This window comes from Portunus trituberculatus, chromosome 44 (genome assembly GCF_017591435.1).
Source record: "Portunus trituberculatus isolate SZX2019 chromosome 44, ASM1759143v1, whole genome shotgun sequence".
NCBI classification, from domain to species: Eukaryota; Metazoa; Arthropoda; class Malacostraca; order Decapoda; family Portunidae; genus Portunus; species Portunus trituberculatus.
Genome location: NC_059298.1, coordinates 5690833 through 5707205, shown reverse-complemented (window position 1 = coordinate 5707205; position 16373 = coordinate 5690833). Strand labels below are relative to the sequence as shown.

The window sequence follows — 16373 nt, the reverse complement described above, 5'->3', positions numbered from 1 at the left end:
AATTTGTCAAACCAACTCTTGCCAGTAGTAAATTTCCTTTGTTTGGTGGGAGATGTCACCAATGTGTTTGGTTAAGGGTCATCTAGGTTGTCATCACTGCCATCCACAAACTTGCCATACAACTGGCTGGTCTTTTCATGGATCATGTTCTTATCCAAGGAAATGTTCTTCCTGCAATCACTTATCCAAAGGGCTTTATCCCTACTATGCCCTTATTGCATGGAGTCACTACTCTTTTTGCACTTTTACTGAAAGTCACTTGCTGTCAACCTTATATTTTTTCATCTTTCTTTACATAGTGATGTGAAGTGTTTTTTACTTGTCACTTTTGACTGGCCATTTGGTCCCCTTTTTTGACAGCTAATCCTTCACTGTTGCCCCAATGTTTTTGAGGATAGCAGTATAGTTTGCCTTTTCTTCCAGGAAGTACTTGTTCATGTCGTAGATTATTACCTTGTATTGCCTATAAAGGTAGCCAAAGAGAGTGCTTGCAGCAGGAGAACAGACCATAGCAAGACTGCATGTGAGAAAAGGTCAGGGCTGACTAGCAAATGGATTCAGGTGGAAGAAATGGCAAGGTCACACACTCCTGCTCATATGCTGCTTTTAGGATGGAGACTTTTGCATTAGGGATCGACCGATTATTGGCCAGGCTGATATTAAGCATTTTGACACATATTGGCATCGGCCTTTTGTTTAAATTCAATGGCTGATAAGAGATCAATTTAAAACAGGGTTATTTTGGCTCTGATGCAGCTGCACCTCTCTGTTTGCTGTCACTACTGTCTCTAGCATTGTCCCACCCACAGCACCATCTGATTGGTTACCAGCAGAGCCACGGTAACAGCCAGTTAGCAGTGAAAGCTGTGCATGCACAGTACTTATATACACACATGGTGAAGATACACACACGCTGGAAAAGGTACGGAGAGCAGATACTTGTTTTGAAGGTAAGTCAAGGCAACAGATTCTCCTGAAATTGTAATAAGCATTCCAGTCTTCTTCAACTCTCAACTACTAGTAACATTACTGTAAGCCCATTAACGTTGTATAAAGATAAGCGGCAGCTCTGCTTGCCTGTTAATCACTTGAAACAAGGCTGCTGAAAATATTGATATGGAAATAGTCTTAGAGTAGAAGTCTGTGTGTGTGTGAGAGTAAGAGAGTAAAAACCTAATGAACTCAATTCAGTCCAGTTTTACTGCAAGGAAGCCCTTTGAGGTGAAGGTGGCTGGTTAGCTTTTAGCATAACGTTAGCCTACTGGTCCGCTTTCTCCTTCTTTGGCTGTAGATGCTCAGCAGACTGTAGCAATGAGGAGAATGTCTGTTAAGTTCAAGAATAGTGTGTTTGTGTCACATCAGAAACTCTACAAGTCACGACTACTAATGTTACTGTGAGGCCCAATACGTTAGCAGCAGCTGTCTGTTCCTACGATAAACAATTACTAAAGTGAAAATGCTGTAGGCTATTTAGTGTTTTTAATGGCTTAGTCACTTAAAACAAGGTTGCTGATAATAATACTGATACTGAAATAGTTATAAAAGTAAGAAGTGTGTGTGTGTATTTAAAGTTGTATGTTAACGGTTTGAGCGGGGCTCATAGTGACCTGTCTCCATATCTACATTTATCCAACTTCTCCTTAAATTTACACACACTTTCTGCTGTTACAATCTCTTCACTTAATCCATTCCAGATGTCTACTGTCCTATGTGGAAAACTGAACTTCTTGATATTCCTGTGACACTGACATTTCATGATTTTCTTGGAATGTCCTCTTGTTTGTCTGTCTCCTTGTTCCATCAGTGTTACCAAGTCTTGTCTATTTATCTTCTCCATACGGTTTACTAACTTATACATCGTTATTAGGTCTCCTCTTTCCTGTCTATCTTTCAAAGTTGGTAGCTTCATCTCCTTCATAAGGAAGATCTTTTATTTCAGGGACCATCTTTTTAGCAGCCCTTTTTATCCTTTCTAGTTTCTTGATATCTTTCTGCCTATATGGCGACCATACCACTTCTACATATTCTAGTCTAGGTCTTATCATAGTGGTTAATATCTTTTTCATCATACTTTTATCCATGTAATTGAATGCTACCCTGATGTTCGTTAGTGTCTTGTATGTGGAAGCAAATAATCCATTTATATGTATTTCTGGAGCCAGGCTGTCTTGTATAATCACTCCCAGGTCTTTCTCTTCTCTTCTTTTCATTGTAATCTCTTCTCCCATTTTATATTCCCATGTAGGTCTTCTATTACTTTTACCCATTTCCATTACATGGCATTTCTTAGTATTAAATTCTAATTTCCACTTCTGTCTCCATCTCCAGATCTTATCAATATCTTTCTGTAATTCCATACAATAATTTTTTTTTTTTTTATAACTCTCAAAAGCTTGGCATCACTTGCAAACAAATTTATGTAGCTACTTAAAATGCTCTTGTAAATTGTTGACATATATTTGGAACATTTTGGTGCCAACACTGAACCCTGTGGTATGCCACAGTGCTACAACTTGATGGTGTATATCTTATCACTGTCCTCATTTCCCTATCTGTTAAGTAATCTGTCATCCAATTTAAGATATTTCCCTTAATTCCGCCCATGTGTTCTATTTTCCATAGGAGTCTTCTGTGTGGTACTCTGTCAAAAGCCTTTTTAATATCTAGATACACTGCATCCACCCTTCTGTCTCTTCCTTGTACTTCATCTATTACTCTTGTATAAAAGCTTAGTAAGTTTGTTCTACATGATCTTTCTTTTCTAAAACCAAATTGTGAGTTATTAATGATTTCATTTCTCTCCAGATATTCCAACTATTTTTCTTTGTTAACAATTTCACAGATCTTACCCACCACACTAGTTAGTGACACTGGTCTGTAATTTAGGGGCTCAGTTATTTTTCCTCCTTCATATAATAGGACTATATTGGCTCTTTTTCATTCCATTGGTACCTTCCCTTCCCTTAAAGAGTTGTTAATTACATCCCAAATTGGTTCTACCAATTGCTCATTACATTCCCTTAGTGTTCATTGCCTTCCCCACATCCACCTTTTCTAGCAATTCTCTAATTTTCTGTTTTCTTACCACGATGTCTTTTAATCCTTCCTGTGCTACTGGGTTGATTGGTTTTATAAACTTTCCCTCTTCATTAAATACTGATTTAAAGCTTTCATTCATAAGTTCACTCATTTCTTCCGATGTTTCGTATATTGTATTTCCCTTAACCCTTGCAAGCAGCATAAGGGTTAATCAACTTAGTAATGGTCTCTCTGTTTGTCGTTTTACCATTTATATACTTATAAAAAAGCTTAGGTTTTTTTTCACATCTCTTCATTACATCCTTTTCAAAGTTTCTCTCCTCCTCCCTTCTTATCCTAATGAATTCATTTTGTGCCTCTTTATACTGCTTTACATAAGAACATAAGAAAGGAGGGGAGCTGCAAGAGGCCGCCAGGCCTATATGAGGCAGTCCCAGTGTGCTTAATCTACCTAATTCCATCTATCTTCCCCATCCATGAATTTATCTAACCTTCTTTTAAAGCTCCCTATTGACTCAGCTTTGACTACATGCCCACTGAGACTGTTCCACTCATCAATCACTTTGTTTGAAAACCAATTCCTTTCTTTAGTTTATCTATCTCCTGCTCTACCATCGCCTTAGTTATAAGGATATCCGTCAACTTTTCACTATCCTCTGCCCTAAATACCTCATCGCTATCTGGGATTTCCTGTGTGTTCGCTTGGATGAAGACAGCTAAAAAATACTCGTTCATAATTCTACTAATCTCTTCCAAAGAAATAGCCATTTCACCATTTGTTGTCCTTACAGGACCTATTTCTTCTCTGCTTTTCATCTTATATAATTGAAAAGATCCCTTAGGGTTCATCTTTGCTTGGCTGGCTACCCGCCTCAACTCATATTCAATTTTAGCTTTCCACATTAACCTCTTAACTGATCTTACTAATTCATAGTATAGTGGCCTTAAAGTTTCATCTCCTGCCTTTAGCCTCTTAAATATGTTCCTTTTTTGCTCTATGCACCGCTTTAATCTGTCTGTCATCAACTGAGGATCGTTGCTTCGGGATTCTATTGTTTTATGGAATGTTGACCTAGGAGTAACAGTATAAAACACTTTGTCACCGGAGAAACACATTAACAAGATTTTTTTGAAAACATACAACATGCTTCAAAATATTGGCCTTGTATTCCACTACCTAGATGAAGGAATGATGAAGAAGATATTATGTACCTTAATAAGACCCCAGTTAGAATATGCAGCATGTGTCTGGTCACCGCATATGAAGATTTTAAATATGTGAAGAAGGTGGAAAGGGTACAGAGGCTGGCAACAAGGATGGTACCAGGACTCAGGGAGTTAGACTATGAGGAAAGACTGAGGAAGCTGGGGTTGACCACATTAGAAGAGAGAAGAACAAGAGGAGACATGATAACTATGTATAAATTGGTGAACAAGATTGACATACTGGATAGTATAGAGAATTGATAAAGGTGACCACAAGTAATCATCTCCGAGGACATGGAAAAAAGCTAATAAAGGACATCTGTCTAAATGACGTGAGAAAATACAGTTTCCCGCATCGTAGCATTGATAAGTGGAATAAACTGAGCCATGATGTTGTTGACGAGGTGTGTGTCAATCAGATGAAAGTGAGATATGACAGGAATGGACAAGGAGACTGGACACAGAGAGCTTAGCTCGGGCCCTGTAATACACAAATAGGTAAATACACACACACACACACACACACACACACACACACACACACACACACACACACACACACACACATGAACTGGTATGGTAAAGTGGAAATTTGTCAAGCAAAATAAGTAGAGAGAGAGAGAGAGAAAAAACACTTATCAGTCTCACATGTTAGGTGATAATCCTATCTCTCTCTCTCTCTCTCTCTCTCTCTCTCTCTCATAGTGTTTCCATTCGTAGTTTTTTTGCAGGTTTTTGTGTTGTATTTACCTATTTGTGTATTACAGGACCCGAGCTAAGCTCTGTGACCTGTCCCTTGTCCACTCCTGTCATATCTCTCTTTCATCTGATTGACACACTGCATCAACGACATCACTGCTCAGTTTTTTCTCACTTCATTTAGACAGATGTCTTTTATTAGTTTTTTTCCATGTCCTCAGAGATAATTACTTGTGGTCAGCTTTATGAATTCTCTGTCCAATACGTCAATCTTGTTCACCAATTTATACATAGTTATCATGTCTCCTCTTGTTCTTCTCTCTTCTAATGTGGTCAGCCACAGTTTCCTCAGTCTTTCCTCATAGTCTAACTCCCTGAATCCTGGTACCATCCTTGTTGCCAGCCTCTGTACCCTTTCCACTTTCACATTTTTCTTCATATGCGGTGACCAGACGCAAGCTGCATATTCTAACTGGGGTCTTATTAAGGTGCATAATATCTTCTTCATCATTCCTTCATCTAGGAAGTGGAATGCAAGGCCAATATTTTGAAGCATGTTATATCCATGTTTTCCAAATATCTTGTTAATGTGTTTCTCCAGCGGTGACAAAGTGTTTTGCACTGTTACTCCTAGGTCTTTCTCCTCATTAGTCTCTTTAATTTTCTCATCACCCAGCCTGTAATCCCTGTTTGGTCTGTATCTACTTCTTCCCATTTTCATAACATGGCTCTTGTTTATATTAAATTCCATCTGCCACTCTTTACTCCACTCATATATTTTATCAAGATCTTCCTGTAACTTGTTACAATCTTCCACATTCTTTACTCTCCTCATAATTTTAGTATCGTCAAACATATTCATGTAACTGTCAATTCCTACTGGCATATCATTAACATAAATCAAAAACATGATGGGAACAAGCATTGACCCTTGTGGAACTCCACTGGTTACCTTCTTCCACTCGGACTTCCTTCCTCTCACCACTGTTCTCATTTCTCTTCCCACTAAGTAATTTTCCATCCATTTTGCTAGTTTATCACTTACTCCTCCAATCTTCTTTAGTTTCCACATCAGTCTATTGTGTGGCACTTTATCAAAGGCCTTTCTGAAGTCCAGGTAGATAGCATCCACCCATCCCTCTCTATGTTGTAGTATGTCAGTCACTCTTGAATAAAAACATAATAAATTGGATATGCATGATCTTCCTTTTCTGAAACCAAACTGTCTTTCACTCAGAATATTTTCACTTTCTAGATACTCACTCCACTTAGCTTTAATTACTTCTTCACATACCTTGCACAATATACTAGTCAACAATACTGGTCTGTAATTTAATGGTTCCATTCTACTACTATTCTTATATATAGGCACAATGTCAGCTCTTTTCCACTCTTTCGGGACTATTCCTGTTCGTATGGAGGTTTCCACAATATCAAATACGGGGTTCAACAATTGATCCTTACATTCTTTTAGCAACCTCCCAGATATGCCATCAGGCCCCATTAATTTATTAATATCCAAATTGCTTATAATTTTCCTTACATCTTCTTTAGTAACAATGATGTCCTGCATTTGCTTTATTTCCGTAGGCCTTTCTCCTATAAAATGCTCCTCTTTTGTAAACACTTTGCAAAAGTTGTCGTTCAAAATTTCAGCTATATCTCTAGCATCCTCATATACTTCCCCATTTTTTACCTTTTCTATTGCCTCCCTTTTATTTAGTTTTCTATTTATGAATTTGTAAAACATCTTAGGGTCACTATCACAGTTTTCCACCACCCTCTGTTCATATTCCTTTTGTACTGTTCTCCTTACTTCAACATATCTATTCCTTACTGTTTTGTTTTGTGTGTGTGTGTGTGTGTGTGTGTGTGTGTATCTAAAGTCCGTTCATCCAAAGAATCCAGGCCAAAACTGCTAGTTTGGTTGGCAGCCCTGCCCACCCCCACCACCACTTAAATTTTCTTTAAGTACATTTATTTTTCTTCAAGCTATAAACTTGTATATCTATTGAGTCAAGTGAAGAAAAATAAATGTACTTGAAGAAAAATTTAAGTGTCGGGAAGGTTTAAGGGAGGCGGGGGTGGGCAGGGCTGCCAACCTAACTAGCAGTTTCGGCCTGGATTCTTTGGATGAACGGACTTTAGTAGTAGTAGGGCTCATGGTGTCCTGTCTCCATATTTCCATTTATCTAGTTTTTCTTTACAGTTATGCACACTGTGCTGTGACAATTCCATTATCCACTGCATTCCATTTTTCCACCATTCTGTGAGGAAAACTATTTTCCAATATCCTTCACACACTGCCTCATCCTAATCATCTTTTCATGTCCTCTTGTCCTTCCATCATCTTCTGTCAACAGCACCAGGTCTTCTTTGTCTATCTTTTCAATCCTAACCTAACCTTCTATCTTTTCAATATCATTTACTATCTTATACATTGTTATTAGGTCCCTGCATTCTCTTCTATCTTGTAAGGTTGGCAGTCTTCTGTATCCTTTCCAATTTTCTGATATCCTTTTTTAGAGCTCAGAGACTATACCACTGCTGCATATTCCAGCCTTGGGTGTATCATGCTTGTAATGATTTTTTTCATCATATCTTTATCCATGTAATGAAAATGCCACTCATATTAATCAACATCTTATATGATAGTCCAAATATCTTGCTTATGTGTTTATTATGGATCAGATTTTCTTGTATGATCACTCCAAGTTTTTTTTTCCTCTTTAGTCTTCATTATTTGCTCTTCTCCCATCAAATAGTTCCATGCAGGCCCCACTGCTCACCAGTGGGACCTTGTGTCTAATTCAATTGAAACTCTTCTCCCAATAGAGGAAGTAACACTTTAGGTGAGCCACAGCAACTCATCAGCATCCTGCATCATTCCATGCCTGCCTGTGCTGAAGATGCTTCTTGAAGATGATGAGAGGCCCTCCACAAAAGGCATCAGAAAGCTCAGGCAAGCCATATAGGAGAGCCTCAACAAATGTTTCTCAAAAGTAAAAGACAAAAACTGTGGTGCTGGCCTGTCTTAGTTAGATCCTCATCATAAGAGTCATGCTTTCTCCTCTCCCATGACATTGAGCAAGGCCAAAGGATGGTTGAAGGAGGAAGAGGACACTGCCACACAACAGACCACTTGAGAGGAGCATGCTGCCACAGAAGGAGCCACTATGGAGGAGCAGGCTGTCACAGAAAGAGCCAGTATGGAGGAGCAGGCAGTTGCATATGGGACACACGAGAATGACAGAAATACCCACAAAAGGCAATGGAGAGAACACACACCTTTCCGCAGCCGTGTTGATGAGATGTTGCTGGCACTTCACACTGGTCACCTGCTGGCCAGTAGCTGCATTGAAGATGAGCTACATCTGTATTTCAAGGAGCCAGTGATCCACAGGCATGAAGGAGACCCACTCCAGTGGTGGAGACAGAATGAAGGGCACTTCAAGCTATTTGTGAAACAAGCAAGAAAGTTTCTGTGCACCACCCTCATCAGTCCCAAGTGAGTGCGTCTTCAGTGAAGTGTGCAATATATGAGAGCAAAAGAAGCTGTCTCACTTGGGAGCAAGCTGAACAACTCTGCTTTTTGCACCACAACTGGGACTATTAATTGATTTTAGACTCACATTTCTGTGCAAATTTTATTTAACTTTTATTTACTTTATAAAATCTCAGGGAACTATTTATTTATTTAAATTTTCATTTAACTTTACAAGACATGCTGCTGAACCTGGGAACTCCTTGCACTTTTTGTTTTTGTTGAACTTAAAACAAAGATAAGTGAAAGATTAACAAAATTTATATTGAAATTTTGGAAAACTTATTTATTGTAGAAAACTTAAAGGAGTTTAAGTTTTCATTTATCTTTATAAAATATGCTGCTGAGTCTGGGAGCTCCCTGCATTTTGTTAGAATTTTACAATAAAGATTTCTATTGTCCAAGAAAAAAAAAATGTTGCAAATCTGAAAAGCTGTTAAGTAAACATGCTTAAAGGCATTTAAATAAAGTTAAGTGGAGTTTGTATTATTCAAAATATTGATGCCAATATTTTCCCTTTTACTGCAAATGACTATTGGCTCCAAATATCGGTTATCAGCCTTCTTGACTAATAATTGGTATCAGTATTGGCCCTGAAATAAACATATCGGTCTATCTCTATTTTGTATAGAAAACACCTTGATTTCTACCTCAATGGTGATGTGGAACAAAGTTGTAATGATTTGGGAAATTCATCATGCAATTTTCCTTCAGGAAGTCAACAGATCAGGTAAGGAAGCCACAGAATGCCTGACTTATGATCTTTCTAAGATTTCTGATTGGGCAGAGAAAACTTAAGTGTTCAGTGTCTCAAACTCAATTCCTCCATCAATCAACTTGACATGACCTTTCATACAACTATCCCCTCGTTTCTATGACACTCACGAGTCCCCTCTTCTACACAAAATATCCTCAGTCTGTTCTTTACTCATAATCTAAACTGGAAACTTCATATCTCATCACTTGTTATAACAGCTTCTATGAAATTAGGAGTTCTGAGGCGTCTCCACCAGTTTTTCTCACCCTCCAACTGCTAATCTGTACAAGGGCCTTATCAATCATCGTGTGAAGTACTTTTTGCATGTTTGGGGAGGTTCCACTCACACAGTTTTATTGAATAAGGCCTTCCTCCTGTGGCCTCCCTACACAAGGTTTTCTTCTCACCTCTATTCTGTCCAACTCCTTAATACAAGAGTTAACTTGTACTCACAATCATTCATACCTTTGTCTTGTAAACTCAGGAACTCCCTACTTGCTGCTGGATTTCCATCTTCCTATAACTTGACTTCTTTTAAGAGGGAGGTTTCAAGACATTTGTCCCCTTCTCTCGGCTGACTCAAACCTGGAAGGAGACTGGCAATTAAAATTAAATAGGAATCTTTTTTTTCCAGTTTTCTTCCCTCACCCCTCTTATATAGAAAAAAAATATATAGAAACAGGAAGAGAAAAGAAGGACAAGAAACAGAGGATAAGAAGGTGGAGTGGGGTTGGAGAAAGTAGGCAAGCTAATGATCTATAACGAGTTGGCAATAGTGGGAGAATCCCAATGAAGCCCTGAGTATGTAGTACATGAAAAAAAATTCACGAATATACATAAACAAAGCCTGGCATGGTGTCCTTCCAGTCAATACTACCACAGTAATTTGTTTATCCTTCAAAATTTGTCTTGGCATGATTCAGTCTTTCTTTTTAGTGTCCATTACATTTTAAAATTTCCTGACCCTCTAATTCAATTTCTGGAATCACGTGATAATTTATTCCCATTGGGCTATCGTATTTAATGGTTGGACAAGGCTCTGGTTTTTAATGAAAATATCAAATCTAGCTTATAGATGATTCTTCACCTCTATACCTTGTAAAGTCCTTCACCCCATTGGTCCATTGTGTTTTCCATTGCCAGTTGTAACACTTCCCCCCATTGTCCAGCATGACTTACATCCATTTCTTCCCAATTTACATGTTTGCAGTTTAGATCCCACACAAGTAGCACTCTTCTGTTCTTCTTTAATATATTGTCCAAGCAATTTAGCACTTCATTTTGCATTTCCTTGTGTATATCAAGCCTCCATGTATTTGTCTTCAGTGTCACATATGTTACTAGGATACTACTCTTTTTTCCTCCCACTGATACTAATTGTTATGCTTAAAACCTCCACCAGTCCATCTCCATATTGAACCTCTTCTATGTATATATTCTCTCGAGCCATTATCAGTACTCCTAGTGCTCCTCCTGCTTTTCCCCTTCTGTCTCTCCTCCAAACATTATATCCCTGCTCTTTTACAATTTGCATGGACGTCTTCACTTAACTTTGTTTCTGTTGTACATATCACATCTGGTCCTTTCTCCAGTATATAATCTCTCACTTCCAACATTCCTGATACAAATCCATCTATGTTTGTATACATGACTAACTTTTTTCTTCCCCTTCCTGAATATACCATTTCCTCAGCTTCATATCTAAGTAGTTAACCAACAAAAAAGAGAAAACAAAGGACATAGTCATACAAATGATCGAAAAGGAAGAGTTTGTGAGAGATACAGTGGACAAAAAGAAGTGTATGGTTATATATGGACTACAAGAGAAAAAGAACCAAGTCAAATTTGTGAAGGAGAAGGAGAAAAAGATGGATAAGAAAATTATCTCACCAGTCCAAGATGAAGAATAGTCTTGAAATAGAAGAAACATACAGACTCGTTAAATATAGTGAGGGGACTAAAAGACCGCTAAAAGTTTAAATGAGATCACAAGTAGGGGTTGAAGAAATAAAAGTGAGAACTGAAAAGCTGGCTGGTAAGACAGAATATAACAATATTTGAATAAGAAAGATATGAATCAGGAAGAAAGATGATTCTTCTTCACCTCTATACCTTGTAAAGTCCTTCACCCATTGGTCCATTGTGTTTTCCATTGCCAGTTGTAACACTTCCCCCATTGTCCAGCATGACTGTTAACATCCATTTCTTCCCAGTTCTCTTTTCAGAGAAAAAAAAAAAAAAAATTCTACAAAAGAGTGCTAGACTTAAGGCTGAGGAAATGGTATATTCGGGAAAGGGAAAGAAAGTATTAAGAGTCATGTAAACAAACATAGATGGATGTATATCAGGAATATTGGAAGTGAAAGATTATATATTGGAAATAGGACCAGATGTGGTATGTATAATAGAAACAAAGTTAAGCAAAGACATCCAAGTGAATTTTAAAGAACATGAATATAATATTTGGAGTGGAGACTGAAGGGGAAAAACAGGAGTTGGGAGTATTGATAATGGCTCAAGATGATATATACATGGAGGAGGTAGAGTAGAGATGGACTGGCAGAGGTTTTAACCATAACAATTATGACCAGTGGGAGGGAAAGGAGGAGTATCATAGTAACATACATGCTACTGAAGACTAATACATGGAGGCTTGATTTACAAAAAGAAATGTAAAATGAAGTGCTAAATTGCCTGGACAATACGTTAAGGGAGGACAGAAGAGTGCTATTTGAGGAGGATCTAAACTGCCAACATATAAATTGGGAAGAAATGGATTTAAACAGTGACACTGGATGTTGGGGGGAAGAGATGTTACAACTGACAATGGTAAACACATTAGACCAATGAGTGAAGGACTATACTAGGTACAGAGGGAAAGAAGAACCAAATGAGCATGACAAGGGAGGATAGAATTAGCAATATAAGAATCAGAGGGGCTGTGAAGGTGGGGGAAATTTCCATGAAGAAACAGGAAGCAAGGCTAAGATGTTTTGGATATGTAATGAGGAGGGAGGCAATGAGTGATGAGAGGAGAGGCCTGGATATGGAAGTGCAAGGGAGGAGGAGCTGCCAACAAAGTGAAGCTTACAGTCAAAGAATAAAGTGACTAATAGTGTCATGCACTTTGCTTTGTCCTCCACTGTGGAGTAAAGGGTGATGCCAGTATATAATGAAAATAATAAACACTCAGCCTGATAGTGAAAATGATATCATGTAATTGTGACATGGCAAGTCTGTGAAGCACCACAGCAGCAGATGGGAGGCAGCTGACACTTTGGAAGATAATGAACAATCTATGCTAATCAAAGATAACAAAAAGAGCAAGAAAGCACTTCCCAACCATCATGCCAGCCAACTTAGAAAAAATATACTGCCCATACTTCCTAAAAGGTGTCTCCTGGACACACAGGAAGATATGGCTGGTGGGAGTTGCAGATTGGCATTGCAGTCAGGCTATGATGCTGCTGTTTGACTGCCAAAACCATCATTGCAGTCACATAAGACAAGGACACAACAAAATTTCTCACAGAAATAGGACACTCATACAAGAAGCAAGGCATCAAATGAAGCTGATGGAAATTGTCAGAAAATCAGGGATTCAAATTGTTCATGTGAAACTACTCATCATGCCTACCATTAACTTTCATTGAGAACCTTCCCTTAATGTTTAGAAAGGAGGGGAACTACCACCATGACACAAAACAACCAAGGAACCAAGTGGTGGTGGTGTGGGCAGGGGAACCACTTACACAACTATTGTTGCCAGGTGTACAACCTTTGAAGGTGGAGAGATATATATAGGAAAGCCAATCTTTTGTGGACAGTGTCAGGAGTGGAGGCACCAGTTATGGCAGGTCAACAAAAGAGTGAGGTGTAGGTTTTGGTGAGCGAACCACATGAAAATCTGTAAGGAGAAACTAATAAAGGGGGAGAAAATATTGTCACAAAGTGCCACAGGAATACCATGTGTGAAGCTTCAGGTGCTCCCTAAGACCTGTCACCAACCAACCACAAAACACATAGACTGCCTTCCCACCCCTACTCTGGACTACATATCTGCATTCAGATCACCAACATATTTTATTCCTCACCTGTGATGCCTTCCCATCCCTACCCTCTGCTACACAACTGCACTAAGGTCACCAGCATACCTCATCAGTCCAGGTCACCAGCCTCACCTCAACCTCCTGACACTACTACTACTTCAAATTTCATCAACCCTACATGCCCATCAGCCAGCACACCAGACTACAGGTCAACCAACACATCCTCCCATTTCCTGATACCCATTCACAAAGTTGCAGTATGCTCCACTCTTACAAAGCCACACTCTAGAACCAATCCCATCCTCCATCTGTCTACCTGCCTCGACAGGTAGAGTAGACTCACCCTCCACTACCACAAAACCATGCGCACACCTCTGAAAACACAAGCAAGTTAGAGGAGAAAGTGAAGATCCTTCAACAACAGATAAAGTAACTCCATGATTCGCAAACAGCTCTACAGAAGAAAAATTAAGAACTTAGCAAATGGCAACTTCTATGAAGAATATGAAGTGGATATGACAAATATGAAAACCCTAATGGCCCAACTACAGCAAAATATCACAGGAACAAAATAAAAAAAAATAATAACAACATACCAGGCCAAATAGTGCAGTGGAGACCACTGCAGCTGCCACACCCAAATTATCAGCCAAGACTCCCACACAGAAACAGGAAGCATTTAAGAAATCTCATCACATGTAAATTAGTGAATAATCATATTGAATCTGAACTTGAATGTTTAGGTTATGAATCATTCCAGCTCCATGCCGTCTCTGCTTTAAGTGACTGTAATCCCATAATTTTGTACAATATACTGATTACAAGAAGGCTTGAGTTTATATATATTCAGTGTGGAGGAGGGAGACAGTTGAGTGTCATTGAAAAAAAGGGGATAGTTGTCTGGAAAGTTGTGTTGAGGTGATAGATGGAGGAATTGAGTTTTTGTGGCATTGAAAGCTACTAGAATTTCTCTGTCCCAATCGGAAGTCAGGCGTTCTGTGGCGTCCCTGCGTGATCTGTTGACTTCCTAAAGGGTTGGGCATCTCTGATAGGACATGGAAAGATGTAAGGTGGTATCGTCAGCGTAGGAGTGGATAGGGCAAGAAGTTTGGTTAAGAAGGTCATTAATGAATAATAGAAAGAGAGTGGGTGACAGGACAGAACCCTGAGGAACTCCACTATTACGTAATAGATTTAGGAAATTGAGGAGTCAGAGGAAGATTTTTAGGAGGGATGATGAACCTTTGTTGTAGTGTGTTTTTGCATCTCAGTGCAGTGATAAGGGAATTCTGAGGAGTGAAGGTCTTCTTTGATGGGGGTAAGATGTTGGGAGAGGGTGTGGAATTGAGCCTGATGGAGTTGAAGTTGCGGAGGAAAGGGATCACTTGGTTTGGCATGTGCGAGAACACTGCGGGAAAGTAAGGTGGGAGGATGAAGAAAGAGAGGAAGAGGATTCAAGGTTAAGAACTAAGAAGAGATTTGATTTTGAAATAGGAGTGGAAGTAGATGGAGTAACAGATATAGATGAGAAGGGTAGATGTGGATGTGGAGCAGGAGGGTATGGAGGAAAAGGAGAGACTAGCAAGAGAAGAAGTGGGGCAGTTAGTCCAAGGTGTGTTTCCCATGTGATAGATGTGTTGTAGGATGGAAACTGTGCATATGGTGATGCTGAGAAGAGCATCAGGTGTTGTGGGGATAGGCTTGCTTTGGAGGTCTTTCAGTTATTGATGTTCTGGGATTCAAATTCTGTGTTTACAATTACAAGTCAGGAGTGATCCTGCTTGGTGTAGGTCACCTCCCCGACTTAGTCTTTGCAATAATTTTTAAAATAGAGGTGTGTTGTCATTGTACTGGGCAGTCGTAGAGATGTGGAAATATCTGTCCCAGCACTGGGGGCTAAAGGGGTCCAGTGGAAAGATCTGTTGAGAGAGAATAGAGGAGCGAGGGAGTGAGCAGAAATAGTTATGAGAGTAAAAGTATGATACAGGGAAGCTGCTGAATGTTGATGAGGTGAGGTTGCAGTTTGGTAAGGTATAGGGTTGAGGAGTGGTTACGAGGAAAGATGAGACAGAAAGATATGAGGAAGAGAGGGGGAGTGTTAGCAGAGAAGTAGTAAGAGGGGATATGATGGGGGCTGGGGGATATGTAGTAAACAGGAAAAAAAATTATTCTGTAAATCAAATTATTTTCCTTAATGTAAAATAACTTGTGAATTATTCAGTTATAAAAGAACTTTTTTTTCTAATGTTAATACAGTATATAATTGAAAATGTGAGCAGTATTATAATTATGTACTGGAAGGAGGTAATGACTTTGGTTTTGCAGAGGTATTTGTCAAGTTATCAAAAATTTATATCTTAAATTAATGAGTTTTAGGCATTTTTTGTAGTAATGTGATGTTCATTGCATGAATGTAAAAATATACAGGAAAAATTATTCTGTAAAATATTTTTTTTCTTAAAGTAAAATAACTAATGAATTATTCAATTATCACATAAAATTCTTATTCTATGTTACCTGTGTGTTATACAAAATATTAAAGATGAAATACACCTACAGAAGTGAATTATTATTTGACCTCAATATAACAATTAATTCTACTTTGGGTAGCACCATTACTCCACAGATCTGCACTAATCTTCACGACAAAACAGTAATGCATCCTTGAAATTATCAACCTAGATAAATATACTGACAATACGCCACAGATCGGCACCAATATTTATGACAAACATAAAAATGTATCCTTGAAATATCAACTTCAATATGTATACTCACATTACACCACAGATCTGCACCAATATTAATAACAAACATAATAATGTATCCTTGAAATTATCAACCAGTATATGAATATTCATGACAAAACACAATGTATCCTTGAAATGATCAACCTGGGTATAAATGAACACAATATTCTTTACATTTCCTGTGCTATATCAGCTATATTAAGACCAGACTAATATGTTTTCTAGGGTGTGGCCAGGGTGTCAGTATATCACTGCTACTTTTCCTTAAAGTACACTAACTTCAGTGAATTAAACATCTAATAGATTCTAAGAATAAGGTGAAGAAATAA

The 16373-nt window shown here is 38.5% G+C and overlaps 1 long non-coding RNA gene across 5 annotated transcripts in view; it reads right to left on the bottom strand.

Moving 5' to 3' along the window:
• The window catches only part of LOC123518614, a 28715-nt gene that overhangs the window by 2413 nt on the left and 9929 nt on the right, over window positions 1-16373 (bottom strand). For 4 of the 5 annotated variants that reach the window (XR_006678839.1, XR_006678838.1, XR_006678840.1 and 1 more), the window contains 2 exons: window positions 9711-9830; window positions 8233-8399 (listed from right to left, as the gene is read on the bottom strand). This is a non-coding gene — a long non-coding RNA (uncharacterized LOC123518614). The remainder of the gene's footprint in view (window positions 1-8232; window positions 8400-9710; window positions 9831-16373) is intronic. The other variant, XR_006678841.1, reaches the window with a different exon arrangement.